Source organism: Pseudorca crassidens, chromosome 10 (assembly GCF_039906515.1).
Source record: "Pseudorca crassidens isolate mPseCra1 chromosome 10, mPseCra1.hap1, whole genome shotgun sequence".
NCBI classification, from domain to species: Eukaryota; Metazoa; Chordata; class Mammalia; order Artiodactyla; family Delphinidae; genus Pseudorca; species Pseudorca crassidens.
The window spans coordinates 95,534,590-95,556,485 of NC_090305.1; the positions used below are offsets into that span (position 1 = coordinate 95,534,590).

The 21,896-nt window shown below is 36.9% G+C and overlaps 1 long non-coding RNA gene across 4 annotated transcripts in view; it reads right to left on the reverse strand.

The window, feature by feature from the left end:
* The window catches only part of LOC137232677 (uncharacterized), a 920,890-nt gene that overhangs the window by 895,541 nt on the left and 3,453 nt on the right, over window positions 1-21,896 (reverse strand). For all 4 annotated transcript variants that reach the window (XR_010947135.1, XR_010947134.1, XR_010947132.1 and 1 more), the window contains exon 2: window positions 13,142-13,200. This is a non-coding gene — a long non-coding RNA (uncharacterized lncRNA). The remainder of the gene's footprint in view (window positions 1-13,141; window positions 13,201-21,896) is intronic.

Genomic DNA, 21,896 nt, shown 5'->3' on the forward strand with positions numbered 1-21,896 from the left:
CTTTCCACTTAAAAAATAAACACTCTAAAACTTTTGGGAAGGATTCTGAAAGAATTACAGTTGACCCTTGAACAATGAGCTTGTTAGGAGCACCAACCACCCACCCCCATGCAGTTGAAAATCCACATATAACTGCAGAGTCTGTCCTCTGTATCCACAGTTCCACATCCATGGAGTCACACAACCACAAATTGGATCATGTAGTACTGTAGTACATATTTACTGAAAAAAATCTGCTGATGAGTGGATTTGTGCTATTCAAAAACTATGTTGTTCAAGGGTTAACTGAACTATGATTGGCCTCCATCCCAAAACAGTGAGCTATTCCTGTAGGGTTAGCATCTAGTTAGTCCTTCTAACCTAGCTTAGTGTTGCAATATAATCATCTCATTCAAAAACTAGAAGTTACGCGGCCTTCTATTTGTAAAAAAAATTTAACTTTAAATTTAACCAATAAGAATGGTTTTGGAACTTTGCAAATCTCCCTTTACTTTACTCCTTTTTTATTTAGTATTTATCTATGAGAATCAAGAAGAACCTCAGGCCCATAGAGTGCTTTTTGTTCTTCCTACCAGTGCTATCCCAATATTCATTGCTATTCAGCTCTGTAGCAGAAAAAGTATGCAGCATAACTTTCTCCTGGTGGGCTGTAATAACATCACATTCAGAGCGAGGGCTATTTTAACCTTATCCCAGTGAAGCCAGAACTGAACTAGATGAAAAACAACAACTGGGAGTTGAGGTGCAGATGGGGAGGAGGATAGTGACATAAAGGAAGCCTGTAAAACTCAGACTGGTGGTAAAAGAGCAGCTGGAGGCCAGGACACTCTCATCTGGGGATGGGGGTCAGGAATCTACAGCTCTCCTTCCCCTCTTAGAACTTAAAAAGCAGTTTCCAGTTCCCAAAACATGCCCCACATTTCCTGCCTAATTAAATCGTCAGGCCTATCCTATGAAACTGAGGAAATGATCTATGAGAACAAGGAGCATATTCGGCCACTTTGGTGTACATTGGTCATTCACAGATGACGTGTTAAGGGAATATTCTCGCATTACTGCTCCAACATCTAGAAACTTGAAATAAAACTGGAAGGAACCTAAGAGACAGGGCTTAAATACATGCCTTCATGCAAGTATAGGCCTTAATTACGCCTCAGCTGTTCTTGAAGATTTCCTGGGAAGTACCACCCTCCCACATATACCCACTTTCCATCATTCATTCCAGTACTTCCTACACTATTATAGACTGGAACTACCATCTCTCTTAACTTAAACCCATCTTCTTTGGTGCTATCATCCATACAAGGTAAATGTCTAGTTGTAAAGTTTCTAGCTAGAGCACAATGTGCAATAAATGACCATTTAAAATAGCACCTAGCACTGCCCATCTCCCAAGGCTTGCAGCCAGCTACCCCAGGATCCAGCCTTGGCCAACAGTGGGCCAGCACTAGCCCTGGATCCTTAGGCACCAGAGTCAGCCAACCTGGGACCCAGCCCTGCCCATCTGCAGGCCAGCAGTCACCATACAAGGGAGAACCTGGCAGCCAACTGAGCAGGGAGCCAGCACTGCCTACCAGTGCACACACAGTAATTAGTGCCACAACAGAAGGGCCCACGCAGCCAGCATCGGGGACACTCCTAGAGCATATAGCTCTGGTGGCTAGAGGGGAATGTGCTACTAAGCTCCATAGGAACTCTACATAAGGCCACTTCAAGATTGGGAAAATAAACAACCTACCTAATATATAGAGATAAACAAAAAGAAACAGGCAAAGTGAGGAGTCAAAGAAATATGTTCCAAGCAGGAAAAAGACAAAACCCCAGAAGAACAAAGCAAAGTGGAGATAAGCAATTTACCCAATAAAGAGTTCAAGGTAATCATCAGAAAGATGCTCAACAAACTCAGGAGAAGAATGTATGAACACAGTGAGAAGCTCAACAAAGTGTTAGAATATATTTTTAAAAACCAAGCATAGGTGAAGAATAAAATAACTAAATGAAAAATACACTAGAAGGAATCAAGAGTAGATTAGATGATAGAGAAGAATGGATCAGCAAACTGGAAGACAGAATAGTGGAAATCACCCAGGCTGAACAGAAAAAAGAATTTTTAAAAGTGAGGACAGTTTCAGAGACCTCTAGGACAACATCAAGGATTTGCATCTTAGGGGTCCCAGAAGGATAAGGTGGGGGATGGGTAGAGAACTCATTTAAATAAATAATAGATGAAAATATCCCCAACCTGCAAAAGGAAACAGACACCTAGGTCCAGGAAGCACAAAAGTCACAAACAAGATGAACCCAAAGAAGTCCACACAAAGACACAATATATTTAAATGTAAAAATTAAAGATAAATAGAGAATCTTAAAAGCAATAAGAGAAAAGCAACTAGCCATGTATAAGGAAACTCCCCAAAAGTATCAGCTGACTTCTCAGCAGAAACTGCAAGCCAGAGAGAGTAGCATGATTTATTCAAAGTGATGCAAGGGAAAACGTACAACTAAGAATAATCTGCCTGGCAGGGCTATCACTCAGATTTGAAGGGGAAATAAAGAGTTTTATAGACAAACAAAAGCTGAAAGAGATTAGCACCACTAATCAGCTTTACAAGAAATGTTAAAGGGACTTCTATAAGAGGAAAAAAAATGACTACAACTACAAATATGACAATTATGAAAGGAAAAATCCCACTGATAAATGTAAATATACAGTAAAGATAGTAAATCCACCACTTATAAAACTAGTAGGAAAACAAAAGTAGTATAATCATCTATATCCACAATCAGTAGTTAAGGAATACGCAAACAAAAAGATGTAAAATATGATGTAAAAACAATAACATGATTGGAGAGTAAAATGCAGGGTTGTTAGAATGTGTCTGAACTTAGGAAATCAATGACTTAAAATAATCACATATATTTTTTTTTTTACTGTTTTTAAATTTTATTTGTTTGTTTGTTTGTTTGTTTGTTTTGGCTGTGTTGGGTCTTCGTTGCTGTGCATGGGCTTCCTCTAGCTATGGTGAGCAGAGGCTACTCTTTGTTGCGGTGCATTGGTTTCTCACTGTGGTGGCTTCTCTTATTGTGGAGCACAGGCTCTAGGCACGTGGGCTTCAGTAGTTGTGGCTTGCAGGCTCTAGAGCGCAGGCTCAGTAGTTGTGGCGCACAGACTTAGTTGCTCCACAGCATGTGGGATCTTTCCAGACCAGGACTCAAACCCGTGTCCCCTGCACTGGCAGGTGGATTCTTAACTACTGCACCACCAGGGAAGTTCCTCAAATACATTTATAAATGTTGTTATATATGAACCTCATGGTAACCACAAACAGAAATCTATAATAAATGCATTCACACAAAAAAGAGAAGAGAATTCAAATATAACACAAAATAGTCATCAAATGTAAAGGGGAAAAAGCAAAAGAAGAACAGAACAACAACAACAAAAGAACTACAAAAAAACCTGAAAACAATTAAAATGGCAATAAGTACATACCTATCAATAATTACTTTAAACATAAATGGACTAAATGCTCCAAGCAAAAGACATGGAGTGGCTGAATGGACCCAAAACAATAAAAACAACAAGACCCATCTATATGCTGCCTACAAGAGACTCGCTTCAGAGGTAAAGACACACACAGACTGAAAGTGAGGGAATGGAAAAAGGTATTCCATGAAAATGGAAACAAAAAGAAAGCTGGGGTAGCAATACTGATAAAAGGCAAAACACTTTAAAACAAAGTCTATAACAAGAGTCAAAGAAGGACGTTACATAATGATCAAGGGATCAATCCAACAGGAAGATGTAAGAACTGTAAATATCTATGCTCCCAACATATAAGCACCAAAATACATAAAGCAAAAACATAAAGGGAGAAATTGACAGGAAGAAAATAATAGTAAAGGACTTTAATAATGAAAATACATCAATGAACAGATCATCCAGACAGGATATCAATAAGGAAACACTGGCCTTAAAAACACATCATACCAGATAGACTTAATAGATGTATATATAGACCATTCCATTGAAAAATAGCAGAATACACATTATTTTCAAGTGCACATGGAACATTCTCCAGGATAGATCCCATGCTAGACCACCACAAATCTCAATAAGTTTAAGACTGAAATCATTTCAAGCATCCTTTCCATCCACAGTGGTATAAGACTGGGAATCAACTATAAGGAAAAGTACTGCAGAAAACCACAAACAGGTAGAGGCTAAAGAATATGCTACTAAACTACCAATTGATCACTGAAGAAATCAAAGACAAAATCAAAAAATACCTGGAGACAACTAAAAATGGAAACACAATGTTCCAAAATCTGTGTGATGCAACAAAAGCAGTTCTAAGAGGGAAGTTCATAGTGATACAAGCATACCAATCAGGAAATAAGAAAAATCTCAAATAAACAATCTAACCTTACACCTAAAGAAACTAGGAAAAGAAGAACAAACAAAACTTAAAGTTAGTAGAAGGAAGGAAATAATAGAGATCAGAGAGGAAATAAATGAAATAGACACTAAAAAAAATAGAAAAGATCAATGAACCGAAGAGCTGATTCTTCAAAAACATAAACAAAATGGATAAATCTTTAGCCAGACTCATCAAGAAAAGAAGAGAGAAGGCCTAAATAAACAAATCACAAAGGAAAGACAAGAAGTTACAAACATCACCACAGAAATACAAAGAGTCATAAGAGATTACTATGAATAATAATGTGCCAACAAATTGGACAACCTAAAAGAAATGGATAAATTCCTAGAAATACACAGTCTTCCTAGACTGAACCGGGAATAAATAGAAAATACAACAGACCAATTACCAGTAATGAAATTGAATAAGTAATTTTTAAAAACTACCAAAAAACAAAAGACCAGGTCAAGTCAGCTTCAGAGACGAATTCTACTAAACACCTAAAGAATAGTTAACACCTATTATTCCCAAACTATTCTAAAAAATTAGAGGAAGGAATGCCTCCAAACTTAACAGCATCACCTTGATACCAAAACCATACAAAGACACCACAGAAAAAGAAAATTACAGGACATTATCACTGATGAATGTACATGCAAAAATTCTCAACAAAAGATTAGTAAACCAAATTCAACAATAAATTAAAAGAATCATTCACCATGACCAAGTGGGATTTACCCCAGGGAGGATGCAAGGATGGTTTATTATCTGCAAATCAATCAATGTGATACACCATATTAACAAACTGAAGAATAAAAATCACATAATCATCTCAATAAATGGAGAAAAAGTGACAAAATTCAACATCCATTTATGATAAAACCTCTCAACAAAGTGTGTATAGAGGGAACATACCTCAACATAATAAAGGCCATATATGACAAGTCCGCTTCCAACACCATAATCAATGGTGAAAAGATAAAAGAATTTCTTTTAAGATCAGGAACAAGACAAGGATGCCCACTCTCACCACTTTTATTCAACATAGTGGACGTTCTAGCCACAGCAATCAGACAAGAAAAAGGAATAAAAGAAACCCAAATTGGAAAAAAAGAAGTAAAACTGTCACTTTTTGCAGATGACCTGACACTATATACTATATATATATATATATATATATATATATATATATATATATATATATATATATAAAATTCCAAAGACATCACCAAAAAGCTATTAGAACATATGAATTCAAAAACTTGCAGGATACAAAAATTAATATACAGAAATCTGTTGTGTTTCTATATGCTAACGATTAACTATCAGAAAGAGAAATTAAGAAAACAATCCCATTTACAACTGCACCAAAAAGAATAAAATACCTAGGAATAAATCTATCTAAGGAGGTAAAAGACCTAAACTCAGAAAACTACAAGATACTGATGAAAAATATGGAAGGCTACACAAACAGGGGGAAAGATATACTGTGTTCATGGACTGGAAGAATTAATATTGTTAGAATGACCATACTACCCAAGGCAATCTATACATTCAGGGCATTCCCTATGAAAATACCAATGACATTTTTCACAGAACTAGAAAAAATAATTCTAAAATTTTTATGGAACCACAAAAGACCATAAGTAGCCAAAACAATCTTGAGAAAGAACAAAGCTAGAGGCAACACATTCCCTGATTTCAAACTATACTACAAAGCTACAGTAATCAAAACAATATGATACTGACACAAAAACAGACACATAGATTAATGGAACAGAATAGAGAGCCCAGAAATGAACCCACACTTTCTGGGCAATTAATCTACAACAAAGGAGGCAAGAATATACAATGGGGAAAAGGCAGCCTCTTCAATAAATGGTGTCAAGAAAGCTAGACATCTACAAGTGAAAGAATCAAACCGGGCTACTCTCTCACACCACATACAAAAATAAATTCAAAATGGATTAAAGACTTAAATGTAAGACCTGAAACCATAAAACTTTTGGAAGAATACATAGGCAGTATGCTCTTTGACATCAGTCTTAGCAATATTTTTTTTGGATCTGTCTCCTAGGCAAGGAAAACAAAAGCAAAAATAAACAATGGGACTACATCAAACAAAAAAGCTTTTGCACAGCAAACAAAACAATCAATAAAATGAAGAGCCAGCCTACTGAATGGGAGAAAGTATTTGTAATATATCCGATAAGGTGTCAATAACCAAAATGTAAAAAGAACTCATACAACTCAACATCAAAAAAACAAACAACTTGGGCTTCCCTGATGGCACAGTGGTTGAGAATCTGCCTGCCAATGCAGGGGACACGGGTTCGAGCCCTGGTCTGGGAAGATCCCACATGCCGTGGAGCAACTAGGCCCGTGAGCCACAACTACTGAGCCTGCGCATCTGGAGCTTGTCCTCCGCAACAAGAGAGGCCGCGACAGTGAGAAGCCCGCACCGCGATGAAGAGTGGCCCCTGCTCACCACAACTAGACAAAGCCCACACACAGAAACAAAGACCCAACACAGCCAAAAATAAATAAATAAATAAAATTTTTTAAAAAAGGAAAGCAAGGATGTTTAAAAAAAACAACAACAATTTGATTTTAAAAAAGGCAGAGGTTCTGAATAGGCATTTCTCCAAAGAAGACAGAGAGGTGGCCAAGAGACACTTGAGAAGATGCTCAAAACCACTTATCAACAAGGAAATGCAAATCAAAACCATAATATGTGGGCTTCCCTGGAGGCGCAGTGGTTGAGAGTCCACCTGCCGATGCAGGGGACACGGGTTCGTGCTCCAGTCCGGGACGTTCCCACATGCCGCAGAGCGACTGGGCCCGTGAGCCATGGCCGCTAAGCCTGCACGTCTGGAACCTGTGCTCCATGGGAGAGGCCACAGCAGTGAGAGGCCCGCATACAGCAAAAACAAACAAACAAACAAACAAAAAACACAAAATGTCAGTTCATACCTCTCAGAATGGCTATTATGAAAAAAAAAACCAACAGCAACAACAACAAATAACACATGTTGGCAAGGATGTGGAGAAAATGGAACCCGCATGCACTGTTGGTAGGAATGGAATTTGGTACAGCTACTATGGAAAACAGTACAGAAGTTCCTCAATAATTAAAAACAGAACTTCCCTAAGAACTAGCAATTCCACTTCTGGGTATTTTTCCAAGGAAAACAAAAGCATTAATTCAAAAAGATATATGCACACTGTTCATTACAGCATTATTTACAATAGCCAAGATACAGAAGCAACCTAACTCTCTAGCAATAGATGAATAAAGAAGATGTGGTACACACACACACACACACACACACACACACACACAGAGGAATATTACTCACCCATAAAAAAGAATGAGATCTTGCCATTTGCAACAAATATGGATGAATCTAGAGGTTATTATTATGCTCAACTGAAATATGTCAGACGGGGAAATACAGATAACATATGATTTCTCTTATATGTGGAAACTAAAAAACAAAATAAATAAACAACTATAATAAAACAGAAACAAACCCATAGATACAGAAAACAAACTGGCAGTTGACAGAGGTGGAGAGGAAGAGTGGGGCGATAAGTAAAATAGGTGAGGGAGATTAAGAGATACAAACTGCCAGCTATAAAGTAAATAACTCATGGGGAAGTAATGTACAGCATAGGAAATACAGTCAATAACATTGTAATAACTTTGTGTGGTGATGGATGATAACTAGACTTATTGTGGTAATCATTTTGTAATGTATAAAAATATCAAACCACTACGTTGTACACCTGAAACTAATATAATATTGTAAGTCAATTATACTTCAACTAAAAGTAAATCAATAGGGCTTCACTGGTGGCGCAATGGTTGAAAATCCGCCTGCCAATGCAGGGGACACGGGTTCAAGCCCTGGTCTGGGAAGATCCCACGTGCCGTGGAGCAACTAAGCTCGTGCACCACAACTACTGAGCCCGCACTCTATAGAGCCCAGGAGCCACAACTACTGAAGCCCACGCGCCTAGAGTCCGTGCTTTGCAACAAGAGAAGCCACCACAATAATAAGCCCGCGCACCGCAACAAAGAGTAGCCCCCGCTCGCCACAACTAGAGAAAAGCCCATGCGCAGTAATGAAAACCCAATGCAGACAAAAATAAATAAATAAATTTATAAATAAATAAAGATACGCAGGGAAGGAGACATGTGAATGAATGATCCATGTGGTACTAGATTAGAAATGGAAACACCAGTATGAATTCATGTATGTACATACACACAACGTATGTATGTATACTAACTCATATATACATATATTCTCTTGCTCTGTCATCTGAGAGGGCCTAACATCAACAACACTCCAGAAGCAAGAAGCACACCTAGTGCCCAGATGTTCATTTTTAATAACATTCTCTAGCAGAAAATATGAATACAATATGTATTTTAGTTAATATTGGTCCATTAGTTGTAACAAACATACCTTACTAATGTAAAGTATTAATAAGAGGGGAAGCTGGATGGGGGTTTATGGGAACTCTGTACTATCTTCACATTTTGTTTTGTAAAATTATAACTGTTCTAAACACTAAAGTTAATTTAAAAAATAAAGCAACTCGGGGCTTCCCCGGTGGCGCAGTGGTTGAGAGTCCGCCTGCCGATGCAGGGGACAAGGATTCGTGCCCCGGTTCGGGAGGATCCCACATGCCGCGGAGCGGCTGGGCCCGTGAGGCATGGCCGCTGAGCCTGCGCGTCCGGAGCCTGTGCTCCGCAGCGGGAGAGGCCACAACAGTGAGAGGCCCGTGTACCGCAAAAAATAAAATAAAATAAAATAAAAAATAAAGCAACCAAACATGAAACTTAATTAATTTAATTTAATAGCACCTAGCACAATGGCCAACATACAACAGGTTCCCAATAAACATGTGTTGAATAGCTAAATGAACAAATGCTACAAATGAATATTTGTTATTAGAAATGATTCTAACATCAAGTAAATTGTATTGATAAAAACAATAACATGTTTTAAAACTTGTTCTATAATTGACTGAGTTGCATTTTTGCAACTACTGGCAGATCTAGATATAATGAGACCCAGATATAAGCAAAATACACGAATCATACATGTCATAATGACTGGCACATCTAACCATTCAAACCAGGTGAATAAATTTAAATTATGTTGGTTTTGGTTTTTTAATCACACTGAAACTTAGAAACCTAATTCTTAGCTTTCAAACAAATAAAACATGTTTCCAAGTTTAGTACCTCTGCATAGTATTTTATATCTGTCAAAATTATTCACTCAGTCACCTTAGAATTCCGTACCTAGAGAAGTTATACGTCGAATGTGAATTTCTCTTAGATTGCATATAAATGTGAATCTAACCATATCACGGCATAAGGAAGCATTTCTCTGAAACTCCTCATCACAATTCCTGCAAGTATTTGCAAATTCTTAGTTTCAACAGAGGAAAAATACCTTGTCCAGCTTAAGTAAAATGAGTATTTTATTATTTGCATTTAAATGGAGAAAAGGATAGAGTTATCCTACCACCTCGTGGACTGTTAGGGTATTGCTTTTTCAGAGCCAAAAGCACATTTTAAGAATGAGAGGATAGAAAACACTGAACAGTGGTTATTCGTGCTTTCCTACCGCCTTCAGTTCTTCTGCCCCTAATTCCACATCTTCACATCCTACCCATTACTCAAAATGCATTTTAAATGTCCCCATCATTGGAACATACTGTATAGCACAGGGAAATCTACCTAATGCACTGTGTTAACCTAAATGGGAGGGAAATCCAAAAGGGAGGGGATATCTGTATGTGTATGGCTGATTCATTTTGTGGTGCAGTGGAGGCTAACACAACATTGTAAATAAACCATACTCCAATAAAAATTAATAAATAATAAATAAATAAATAAATAAATGTCCCCACCATTATTCATGAAACATTTTATTTATCACCAAATTATAGACTACCTGTAAGTAATTTTACTCTGGGTATTACTTCTATTATAACTTTGACCAACTTCTGACTTAAATATTTTTGTTTGCCTATCTCTCACCCTTATTTGGAGACAGTGAATATACAAACTTATGGCCTAGCACCGCAGCATGCTCACAGGAGGCAGTTAATAAGCATTCATGTAATGAATAAATATTTGTTAAATGAACAAATATGAATGTGAATGGTATGGGATCTCATAGGGATATATGAGAGAAAATTCAGAAAGCAACTGTTCTGTATGCAACACAAGAAGATTATTTTCATTTGGTTTAAACATGAAATTGCAATTAATATTAAAATATTAAAAATGTTATTTTATGATATTTTAGATCTTTGCTGGAAAATAGAGTAGTTTAAAAACAAGTAACTGTTGTAAAATATGATAGACTGAGGAATTTTCAAACGTTTAACAAGAGGACAGATTTTTATAATGTTATATAGATATGCACTTTGGGTTGAATTTAATAATTCTAACGAATAAAACCAATGTTAATTTTTTTAAATGTCCGCATCATAGAATCATCTCTAATTGCAAATTACAATTACAAGAAAATGGCTAAATGAAAATGCATCTCTGCTCTAAACTTCCATGCCACCTTATCTGGTTCCTCTTATTTTCTAGCTGGCATTACTTAGTCTTATACTCACTGTAAGTATTTTGAGGACATGTAGACAATGTGTACTGAAACGGGCTCACACCTGCTCTCACCAACAGTTTAATACTCAGAAATTTTGCAAGCCATTTGTTAAACTGTTGGTAGCTTGAAATTGGTCATGGTAGGTACATTTATACAACAGAAATCAGGAAACACCACAAATCAAGATACTTTAAAAAATATATTTTTAATCATCTTTAACTTCTCCACACCTCATTTTCTCTACTTGTAATATGTAGTGAGGAGAGGTGGGACAGCTCCTACCTCAAGACTGTTGTAAGCATTGAACAAAATAACCCACATAAAAGGCTATGTCTAGTGTCTGGCATATCGTGTGTGCCAACCAAATATTAGAATCATTCTCCATACCCCATCACAGTGCCTTGCAAGTAGTAAATCCCTCAATAAATACTCAGTTGTTAAATGACAAATGAAATCAAGAATTTCAATGGAATATTTTAAGATATGTTAACACTGATAGCAGTCCCAGGTTAACAATAGGACAGATCATTACCAGGAACATAAGCTCTTTACTTATAAATAACCCAGACTTTTTTTCTTTGCCTCTTCCTGCTCTAAATCAATTGATACATAGATTTTATCTCGAAAATTTCTAGTAATATTCAGTTAGATAAAAATTCTAGATATATTTTCTAGATAAGTATAGATCTAGAGAGATATAGATACAGATCTTTGTTTCCTTCTGCATTTCTCTCCCATTCTGATTCAGTCTAAAGTGCCTCCCTTTCTCGTTCTTTTTAGTTTATTTCATAATGCAAAATATATAATTTATGCCTCACTTTGTTCCAGAAAACATTTGTTGTGAATAATAGATAACTTGGTTTCATGTTTAGCGAATAAGCTTTTTAAATTTCTCCAAGGAAACAAAATAAAGTAGCTTTTTACCACATCTTTCATTGATCCTGTGCTCCTGTTTCACTGGCCCTTTCCTCTGGGAAAAGACAAAATTAAGTTTCCAAGCACAAAGTTGAAAACCAAATTATCATGAATTCCAGACACTTTCCAAAAAGGAACACAAGAGATATCCTTATCCTTTAAGGTTGATGTCACCCTCATATCTCTTTACCTACCTCACTGCAATCCTAATATGGTGTTTCTTTAGCTATAAGCCTGCTTCCAATAACTGTTTAAGGATCTGCTATAGCTTCATTTGCTTGCTAAAAAACAAAACCAAAAAATTGAAACAACTAATTAATTGCAACTAATTAGTTGTTTCAATTTTTTGGTTTTGCTCTAATTAGTTGCAAAAACAGACTGGAAAATGATTTACTCCAGATGGTTTGGAATAAAACTCTAATTGCTCAAATGTAAATTTATTCATCTAATATAAGTTTCTCCTTACTTAGCTACACAGAGACTTTTTTTAATGGAGGAAAAAGTAAAATATTGGCTTAGTAATAAAACTAAGATGACCATTTGCCCTAGAATATACAAATTCTGTCCATTTCTGGTTTAAAAATACAGAGGCTGAAACAAATAGCACATCCACAAGGCACTGGCTGATGCAAGCACTTTGTTTAGTGAAATATCTACTGCGATGTTGGTCTACCCTTATCCAAGACCATGTCAATGACATAGTGTGTGACAGGATGGACTTCCTCCAGAAGTAGAAATAAGGTGGGTGAGTCAGAAATTAAAATTCCAACTAGCCTGCAGGCATCTGTAAGATGAAGCAATACATTGTATTTGATTCACCTCCTGGTCTGTTTCCAAAGGACACTGTCAAACACAATGATTCTTTTTCCCAACAGCTGTCACCACCAAGTCAGCTATCCTTTGTATTTTCTCTTTGTGTTTGAATACAGACAGAGAGCAGATGGCTGGACTCAGTGCCAGGGCAAAGGTAAAATTAGTTGTCTCACCTAAAGAGGTACTGCCAGACTTCATTAAGACAAAAGTCCCAGCAACAAATACCTACAAAATCTAGGGTCTAGAAAACACAATCTGAACTTCCTGTTTAATTTACCAAGTAAAAACAAAAAACCCACTTTTGAGGAAAACTTAATTAATTTGCTAAGAGGTGATGAGAAGACTCACAGATTTCATCTTCAGAGAGAAGTGGTTTCCCGTGTCATCAACTCTGTAATTTTCAGGCTCTGTAAAAAAGCACATTATGTTCAATGTTCCTCTAAGCTGAGGTCATGGGTGAATTCCAGAATATAAAATATCATCTTTCAGAGCTAAAACTTTACTAAAGCAAATAGGTTTTAAAAATATTTGACTAAAAAACACTGCAAATTAAAATTACAAGGAGGGCTTCCTTGGTGGCGCAGTGGTTGAGAGTCCGCCTGCCTATGCAGGGGACACGGGTTCGTGCCCCAGTCCAGGAAGATCCCATATGCCGTGGAGCAGCTAGGCCCGTGAGCCATGGCGGCTGAGCCTGCGCGTCCGGAGCCTGTGCTCCGCAACAGGAGAGGGAGGCCACAACAGTGAGAGGCCCCCGTACCGCAAATAAATAAATAAATAAATAAATAAATAAATAACAAGGGAACAGCTAAATGAAAGGTGAGACCTTCCAACTGAGGGGATTAAAGCTAGAATCAGAATTAGAGAAGGAAATTCAGAGCTGCAAGATATAACCAGTCACTTATTAACCACATAGTGTAGTTATAATATATAACTGGCAGTGGAAGAATTAGAATTAGAATGACACGAAAAAAACCCTCCTACTATTACAAAGAAAGTTTGATCTCCCATAAAAATAAACTTTTAGCCTTCTATTGTTAAGCTGAAAGGTTCTGCCATTCAAACAGCCACCTATTTTGCCTCTTCTCAGTGGCACAGGAATAGAGAATTTTGTTGCCTCCATTTACTTATTTAAAATGCCTACAAGATAAAGAGAGTAGAAATCTCTTCTATGGCCCTTCATAGATTGGTGATTTTCTCTACACTTTGATTGGTACCAAGACAGAGACAGAATCATACATGCAATTGATTTCTATTATTCAGCCCCCTCTCTCAGGTAACTCAAAATTAGTAAAATCACAGTAATAGGAGTTGACTGTCACAAGGCAGAGACCTCAGTAGCCTAAGAGACTGTTCTCAGTAGTCAGGCTTCAGGACTAGGAGACCCAGCACTGAGATGAAGATTTCTTTTGAGGCAGAATAATTATGTATTGTTTTTACAAAGCCCAAGGGCACAGACCTAAAAAAAAAAAAAAAAAAGAAACCACTACCAACAAAAAAAAACTCTCAAGTTAAATAATGCCCTTACTTATGTAAATTACTATATTTTCAAATAAAAATTGTATATATATTTTTAATCCCGTTATTTCTAATCCTTTATTTCCTCCATAGCAGCTGGAAGAAAGGCAGTTTCTGAATATGGCTAAGATTTTTCAAAACAAATGGTGAGAAACTTTGTCTTTAGAGGCAGTTTCAGACCTGGGCCCAAATCACACTCTACCACTCATACATGTGGGGTATGTGAAAAAAATTACTTAATTTATCTGAACTTCAATTCCTGAATCTTGTACAACAGAGATAATATTGCCTACTTCATGGAGTTGAAATTAGATGAGAAATGTATATAGTATTTAGTATATTGCCTAGAAATGTGCTGTCCAATACAGCAGGCACTAACTACATGTGGCTATTTAAATTTATTTATTTATTTTTATTTTTGGCTCTGTTGGGACTTCATTGCTGCGTGCAGGCTTTCTCTAGTTGCAGCGAGCGGGGGCTACTCTTTATTGTGGTGGGCAGGCTTCTCATTGCGGTGGCTTCTCTTGCTGTGGAGCACGGGCTCTAGGCACGTGGGCTTCAGTAGTTGTGGCTTGCGGGCTCTAGAGCGCAGGCTCAGTAGTTGTGGCGCACAGACTTAGTTGCTCCACGGCATGTGGGATCTTCCCGGACCAGGGCTCAAACCCGTGTCCCCTACATTGGCAGGCGGATTCTTAACCACTGCACCACCAGGGAAGCCCCATGTGGCTATTTAAATCAAATTTAAATTAATTAAAGTTAAATAAAATTTAAAAATCTGTTCTACAGTCACACTAGGTATATTCCAGTAACCAATAATCACATGTGGCTGGAAAGAACATTTTTATCATCACAGAAATTTTTGAACATTGCTAAAGAATCTAGTAAGTGCTCAATAAGTGTTCATTTGATCTGTTTGGCAATTTTTTTCTCCTCCTCTACAGTTCCTCTAAGTTCTCAGGCCTCCCAAGTTATCTCCTTATCATGAAGGAAAGCAATATGATAAGACATATATGTGTTTATCATTTTTTTCTCTCCCAGGAATACTGGAGTTCTAAAAGAGCACTGCAAGGAGAAAGCAATGCTTACCACAAATGGGAAAAATTCTAACAATGGAGGTTTCAGGCATTACAGCAGACACTGGGGAAGGTCCTTCTGGACTATGAGTGTGGGGAGAGAAAAAGAATCTCCATAGTACCCCTCAGTTCATACCCAAAGATCCACCTACTCATAGCAACAACGTAGACTTTAACACACTAACTCTTACTGAGAAAATGGAAAACAAAAAGGTTTTTTACTCTGTAGGATTCTTTTCACACCAAATTTTGGCTGAAATATCTAAAAATAAGTATGAATCATCAGCATTTCCCCAGAGATACTTTAACCAAGTTAGTCTTGGGCACTTGAGTAGAATTCTTTGCATTAGTTTTTGTGTTCTTCGGATTCATTTCCTTTCTCCTTCCAAATACCAGAATTGGAGCTAGGAAGATACTAGAGAAAAAATGCTAATAGGAGTCTAGAAAGTTAAGAAATGAGGAATTACAAGAAGCTGAAATTTAGAAGCTGAAATTCTAAGAATTCTAATCTTAGATGATACTTGGGGGTATCTGATGAAATTATCCTATAGACCCTTGTAGATCTGGGCTTAAATGTTCTGGGTAAATTTCTCTGTAGCAGGACATTTGTGGTACTAAACTTCAAAGGATACACATCTTTCCTTTCAAAACTACAAGTAGAAGAGGCTGGCCCCTGTACTTCATTATAAATGAGGAGAGGAAACATCTAGTACTTTAAAAAAAAAAAAACATGATGGGGAATTCCCTGGCAGTCCAGTGGTTAGGATTTGGTGCTTTCACTGCCAAGGCCCGGGTTCGATTCCTGGTCAGGCAACTAAGATCCTGCAGGCCACTCAGCATGGCAAAGAAAAAGAAGAAAAAGATGTTCTGCCTACAGGTGGTATCCTTATAGGTAATAAGCAAAGCTTCCTTCCTAAGTCAAAATAAAAATGTGTGAACATAACTCATTGAAAGGCTATGCCTTTCTAGATCAAGTTGAAAACAGAGCAAGTCTGTTGTCATAGCCTTGGTAATAACAGTTGAACACACCTGATAACAAATTTGATCATAGGTCTTTGGTGAGTGAAATTATTCCTTGCTGATACATTTTAGGTTAAATAAATACATAATTGGCTTCTTTCACCTCTACACCTATTATCAAACAATCCCCATTTGATTGCATACTTTTATGAGTTAATATTCTATAATCATCAATCCTAGGTATTTACTTTACAACTAAAGTACTTACACTAACAACATTCTGATTGTGATTACATCTTCATGTTTTTTGTTGTCATATCAGTGAGAGAAATTATGGATTTCATTAAACCACGATGCAATGATAAAAACATCGGACAAGAGGCAAGCTTTTTATTCTGCTGAAAACATATATTTACTAGCAGTCCAAACTCAAAAACATAAACTACTATCCTTTGGAAAGCATAAGTAACACAGGATCATGATTTTGTAAAATATAACGCTCAACTTATTTTAATCAATTGCCATATTGTCTCTTATTGCACAATGATCCACATGCAGTATACTCTGACATAAAACTTTAGGTACTAAAAAGACATTTTTTCTGTCCAGTTTACTTTCTATTTTGCTGTCTTTTTACAATATTGGGCATATAGTGGTACTATAACTACTAGCTATTATCGCTATATTATTATCCCTTCCACTAGACAGAAATTTCATATTTTTTACTACTTTTTGATGTAAATTTTTATTCACATTATTTTGAGGAGACGTTCTTTAGTGAAGACACATCAGCAAGACAAAGTGCTAAAAAAGCATAGCTTACCAACTTTTTAAATGAACAAAAATTCATAACATCAACTTCTGTACAGAGCAATAGCAGCTGATTATACAGCCCAAACTTTCTAATAATAATAATGGTAATAGAGGCATACCTCATTTTACTGCACTTCGCTTCATTGAGCTTCGCAGATATTGTGTTTTTTACAAAATTGAAGGTTTGTGGCAACCTGCATCAAGCAAGTCTATCGGCGCCATATTTCCAATAGCATTTGCTCACACCATGTCTCTGTGTCACATTTTGGTAATTCTCACAATATTTCAAACTTTTTCAATACTATTGTATTTGTTACAGTGATCTATGATCAGTGACCTTTGATGTTACTATTGTAATTGTTTGGGGTTGCCATTAAACACACCCAAATAAGACAGTGAACTTAACTGCTAAATGTGTGTGTTCTGACTACTCCCCTAAATGGACATTCCTCCACCTTTCTCCCTCCCCTCTGGCCTCCCTATTCCCTGAGATAGAACAATATTGAAATTAGGCCAATTAATAAAGCTACAATGACCTCAAAGCTTTCAAATGAAGAGTCACACATCTCTCACTTTAAATCAAAAGCGAGAAATGATTAAGTTTAGTCAGGAAGGCATGTAGAAAGATGAGATAAGCTAGGCCTTTTGTGCCAGACAATTTGCTAAGATGTTAATGCAAAAGAAAAGTTCTAGAAGGAAATTAAAAGTGCTACTCCAGTGAACACAAATGATAAGAAAGTGAAACAGCTTTATTGCTAATATGGGAAAAGTGTGATTGGTCTGGATAGAAGATCTGGCCAGCCACGACATTCCCTTAAGTTAAAGCCTAATCTCTTCAATTCTATGAAGGGTGAGAGAGGTAAGGAAGCTGCAGAAGAAAAGTTTGATGACGTCTAAGGAAAGAAGCCATCTCCATAACACAAAATTTCAAGGCAAAGCAGCAAGTGCTGATGAAGAAGTTGCAGCAAGTTATCCAGAAGATCTAGCTAAGATAATTACTGAAGGTGGCTACACTAAACAATACATTTTCAATGGAGACAAAATAGTCTCATATTGGAAGAAGTTGCCATCTAGGACTTCAATAGCTAGAGAGGAGAAGTCAATGCCTGGCTTCAAAGCTTCAAAAGATAGGCTGACTCTCTTGTTAGGGGCTAATGCAGCTGGTGACTTGAAGTTGAAGCCAGTACTCATTTACCATTCCAAAAATCCTAAAACCCTTGAGAAATATGCTAAAACCACTCTGCCTGTGCTCTACAAATGGAAAAACAAAGGCTGGATGACAGCACATCTGTTTACACCATGGTTTACTGAATATTTTAAGTAGGTTGAGACCTACTCTGACTACTTTTTTGGTCAGAAAATAAAATTCCTTTTAAAATATTACTGCTCATTGACAATGCACCTTCTCACCCAAGAGCTCTGATGGAGATGTACCACAAGATTGTTGTTCTCATTCCTGCCAACACAACATCCATTCTGCAGCCCACAGATCAAGGAGTAATTTTGACTTTCAAGTCTTATTAAGAAATATGTTCTGTAACGCATAGCTGCCATAGATAGTGATTCCTCTGATGGATACAGGCAAAATAAACTGAAAAACTTCTCTAAAGGATTCACCATTCCAGATGCCATTAAGAACATTCCTGATTCCTGGGAAAAGGGCAAAATATCAACATTAACAGGAGTTTCCAAGAAGTTGATTCCAACTCTCCTGATGACTTTGAGGGGTTCAAGACTTCAGGGGAGGAAGAAGCTATAGATGTAGGGGAAATAGCAAGAGAACTAGAGTTAGAAGTGGAGCCTGAAGGTGTGCCTGCATTCTTCTGATAAAATTTTAAAAGGGTGAGGAGTTTCTTCTTATGGATGAGCAAAGAAAGCGGTCTCTTGAAAGGAAGAGATGGAATCTACTCCTGGTGAAGATGCAGTGAAGATTTTTGAAATGACAACACAGGATTTAGAATATGACATAAACTTAGTTGATAAAGCAGTTGGAGGATGTGAGAGGATTGACTCCAATTTTGAAGGAAGTTCTACTGTGAGCAAAATGCTATCAAACATCATTACATGCTACAGAGAAATCGTTCATGAAAGGAAGAGTCAATCGATGCAGAAAACTTTATCATTGTCTTATTTTAAGAAACTGCCACAGCCACCACAACCACCCTGATGAATCCCAGCCATCAACATCAGGGCAAGACCTTCCACCAGCAAAAAGATTACAAGTCGCTGAAGTCTCAAATAATGGTTAGCATTTCTTAGCCGTTAAGTATTTTTAAAGTAAGGTATGTACATTTTTTAGAAATAAAGCTATTGTACACTTAATAGACTACAGTATAGTGTAAACATAACTTTTATATGCACTGGGAAACCAAAAAATTCGTGTGACTCACTTGTGATATACAGTTTATTGCAGTGGCCTGGAAATGAACCCGCAATATCTCCTAAGTATGCCTGTAATAATGCCATCATTTTCACTGGTCAAAATTCTTTGACTAAAGTAGCAGAAAACACTGACTTAACCTAAATCCAAACAAAGAATTTGTTATAAGAATATGAATATGTTGTGTGAATCAAAAAGTGACTGGAACAAGAAATGAACAGGCATCAAGAACTAAAAAGTCCTCTCTCGTTACTCATCTGCTCTATTTTTCTCTTGGAAGACTGACTTTTCTCTGCTTCTTTATCAATATACTGAATAAAGCTACCTCTCGGCTCCCAAATTATAAATAGTTTTAGCTGTTTCTTGGTCGCAACTAATCAAGTGAATCTGATTGGTCTAGCTTGAATCAGGTGTGCATCCAGAGGTCAAAAGTCTGGGCCAAGGCTTAGGAGTTGTGTAATATAAATATGACTGCAGTGAGCTCACCCCAAGAGATGGGCTGTGTAGGGGTGGCATGTTCTCAGAAATGAAATATTCAACAAGTTGGGCAGAAACCCTCCAAAGTATCAACTCCTATGTTTTATTCTCTTCAAAATGATGTCATTTACACAATTTTCTTTGATGAGAGGATCTAGTGCTTATCCTAGGCCTAGTTAATATCGGGTAGTGATAGTTATTATTAGGAAGCTAAGATGTTCCAAACTATTTTATTCATGCTATCATTAACACCAATAAATATATAATTTCTGCTAACTTTAGACCTTTCATCACTGACTGTAAAGTATATCCCAGATTAAGCTCAGATAATGCTAGTGAGGTTTAATGAAAGAATGGCTTCTGAATACAAAATCATGCAAAACTTCATTAAAACACTGGCCAAAAAAGCCTAAGGAAAACATGTCAGTTAAAGGCCATTCTTGTTAAAAAACAGGAAGGTCATATGGTCATACTCCATAATTTAGCTAAAGATAACTGAATATATAAAATGTTAACGTTTTACTATATTGCATTTTCTTTTTCTTTAATTTTTAAATTTATTATTGACCAGATTATTTTCTTTCCTGCCAGTGAAAAAGCCAAAAGAAATTTGAATAATCAATTTAATAATCAGGTCCAAGCCTTATTTATAACAGTCAATTTGGGCAACTCATTACTGTCCACGGATACATTTTTTTTCACCAAGTAGCTATAGTGGTTTTAAGAACAAATTTTGAAGATTCGGGCTCCCAGTAGGCGAAGAACAGGTGTCTGGAGGAAATAAGATAGGTTTTTAGACCTGGAAAAAATGAAAGACTGACTGCTTGGCACTCTGAAGATTGGTTATATCAGACTGCAAACACCCTCTCATTATTTTAATATCACACTTATATAAAATACTTTGGGATCCTTTGCCAGAAAGATAAAAACAAATTAAACTGAAGGCAGGACATGAACTGAATATCTTCTTCTGGAAGCACCATCACTGACAGCTTTAGAAAAAAAAAATAGAATGGATCCTTCAAAACACTTTTTCCAAAGGGCAAACAATATTACCAAGAGTCAAAAAGAAAAAAGGCATAATAAGCAGCGAGTGTGGTTCTCCTCACTGCTCATATAATTCCATCTTAACATTCTTATAGTTCTTATTAATTTCTGGGTGTATAGAGTTCTTTGTTTACTGGATTGGAAGCTCTCCTTGGACACTATGTCTTCTTCATGGTACATTCCCCAAATTGGCAAATGTAGCACTGTGCACGTACTCAGTGTTCAAAAATGTTTCTTAAAATGAAAGGACAGCATGTTCTTTGGATTTCTGCAAAATTCCTTCATTGTTTACAATTCCTGAAAAATGAAATGAACCTGACCTCTATCCAACATGAAAATACTCTTTTCTCTACACATGCCTTTATTCCTTTACTCCTGCTACTCCTTCTGCCTGCAAGGCCCTTTCCTAATCTCATAAATCCTACTCATTCTTCAAGGCCTATGGCAAGTAGCCCCTTCTCCATGAAGCTTTCTCTGATCTTCCCAGCTACAAGTAATCTTTCCTTCTGTTGAAGTTCCACTTTACCTAAACCTTCCTTACATCCCTCAATTATACTATAGCCAGTTGCATTACCTAAGTAACTATCTCCTAAGTTAGAGCAAGTACACAGCCATGTCTGATAAACTATTTACTAGGTGACTACCTTCAAGCCTATGGTTCCAATGGGGTTTAAGGCTTCTAATTCAGGATGATCCCACACCCTATTAATAAGGATCTCCTCTTGCATTTGAGCCATCCTCTGGGAAGACAAAGATCACTCCAAGGCAGTTTTGTAACCTACTGTGTAATAACCTACCGTGTGATAACTGCCTGTGTGCACTATTCCCAAAGAACATC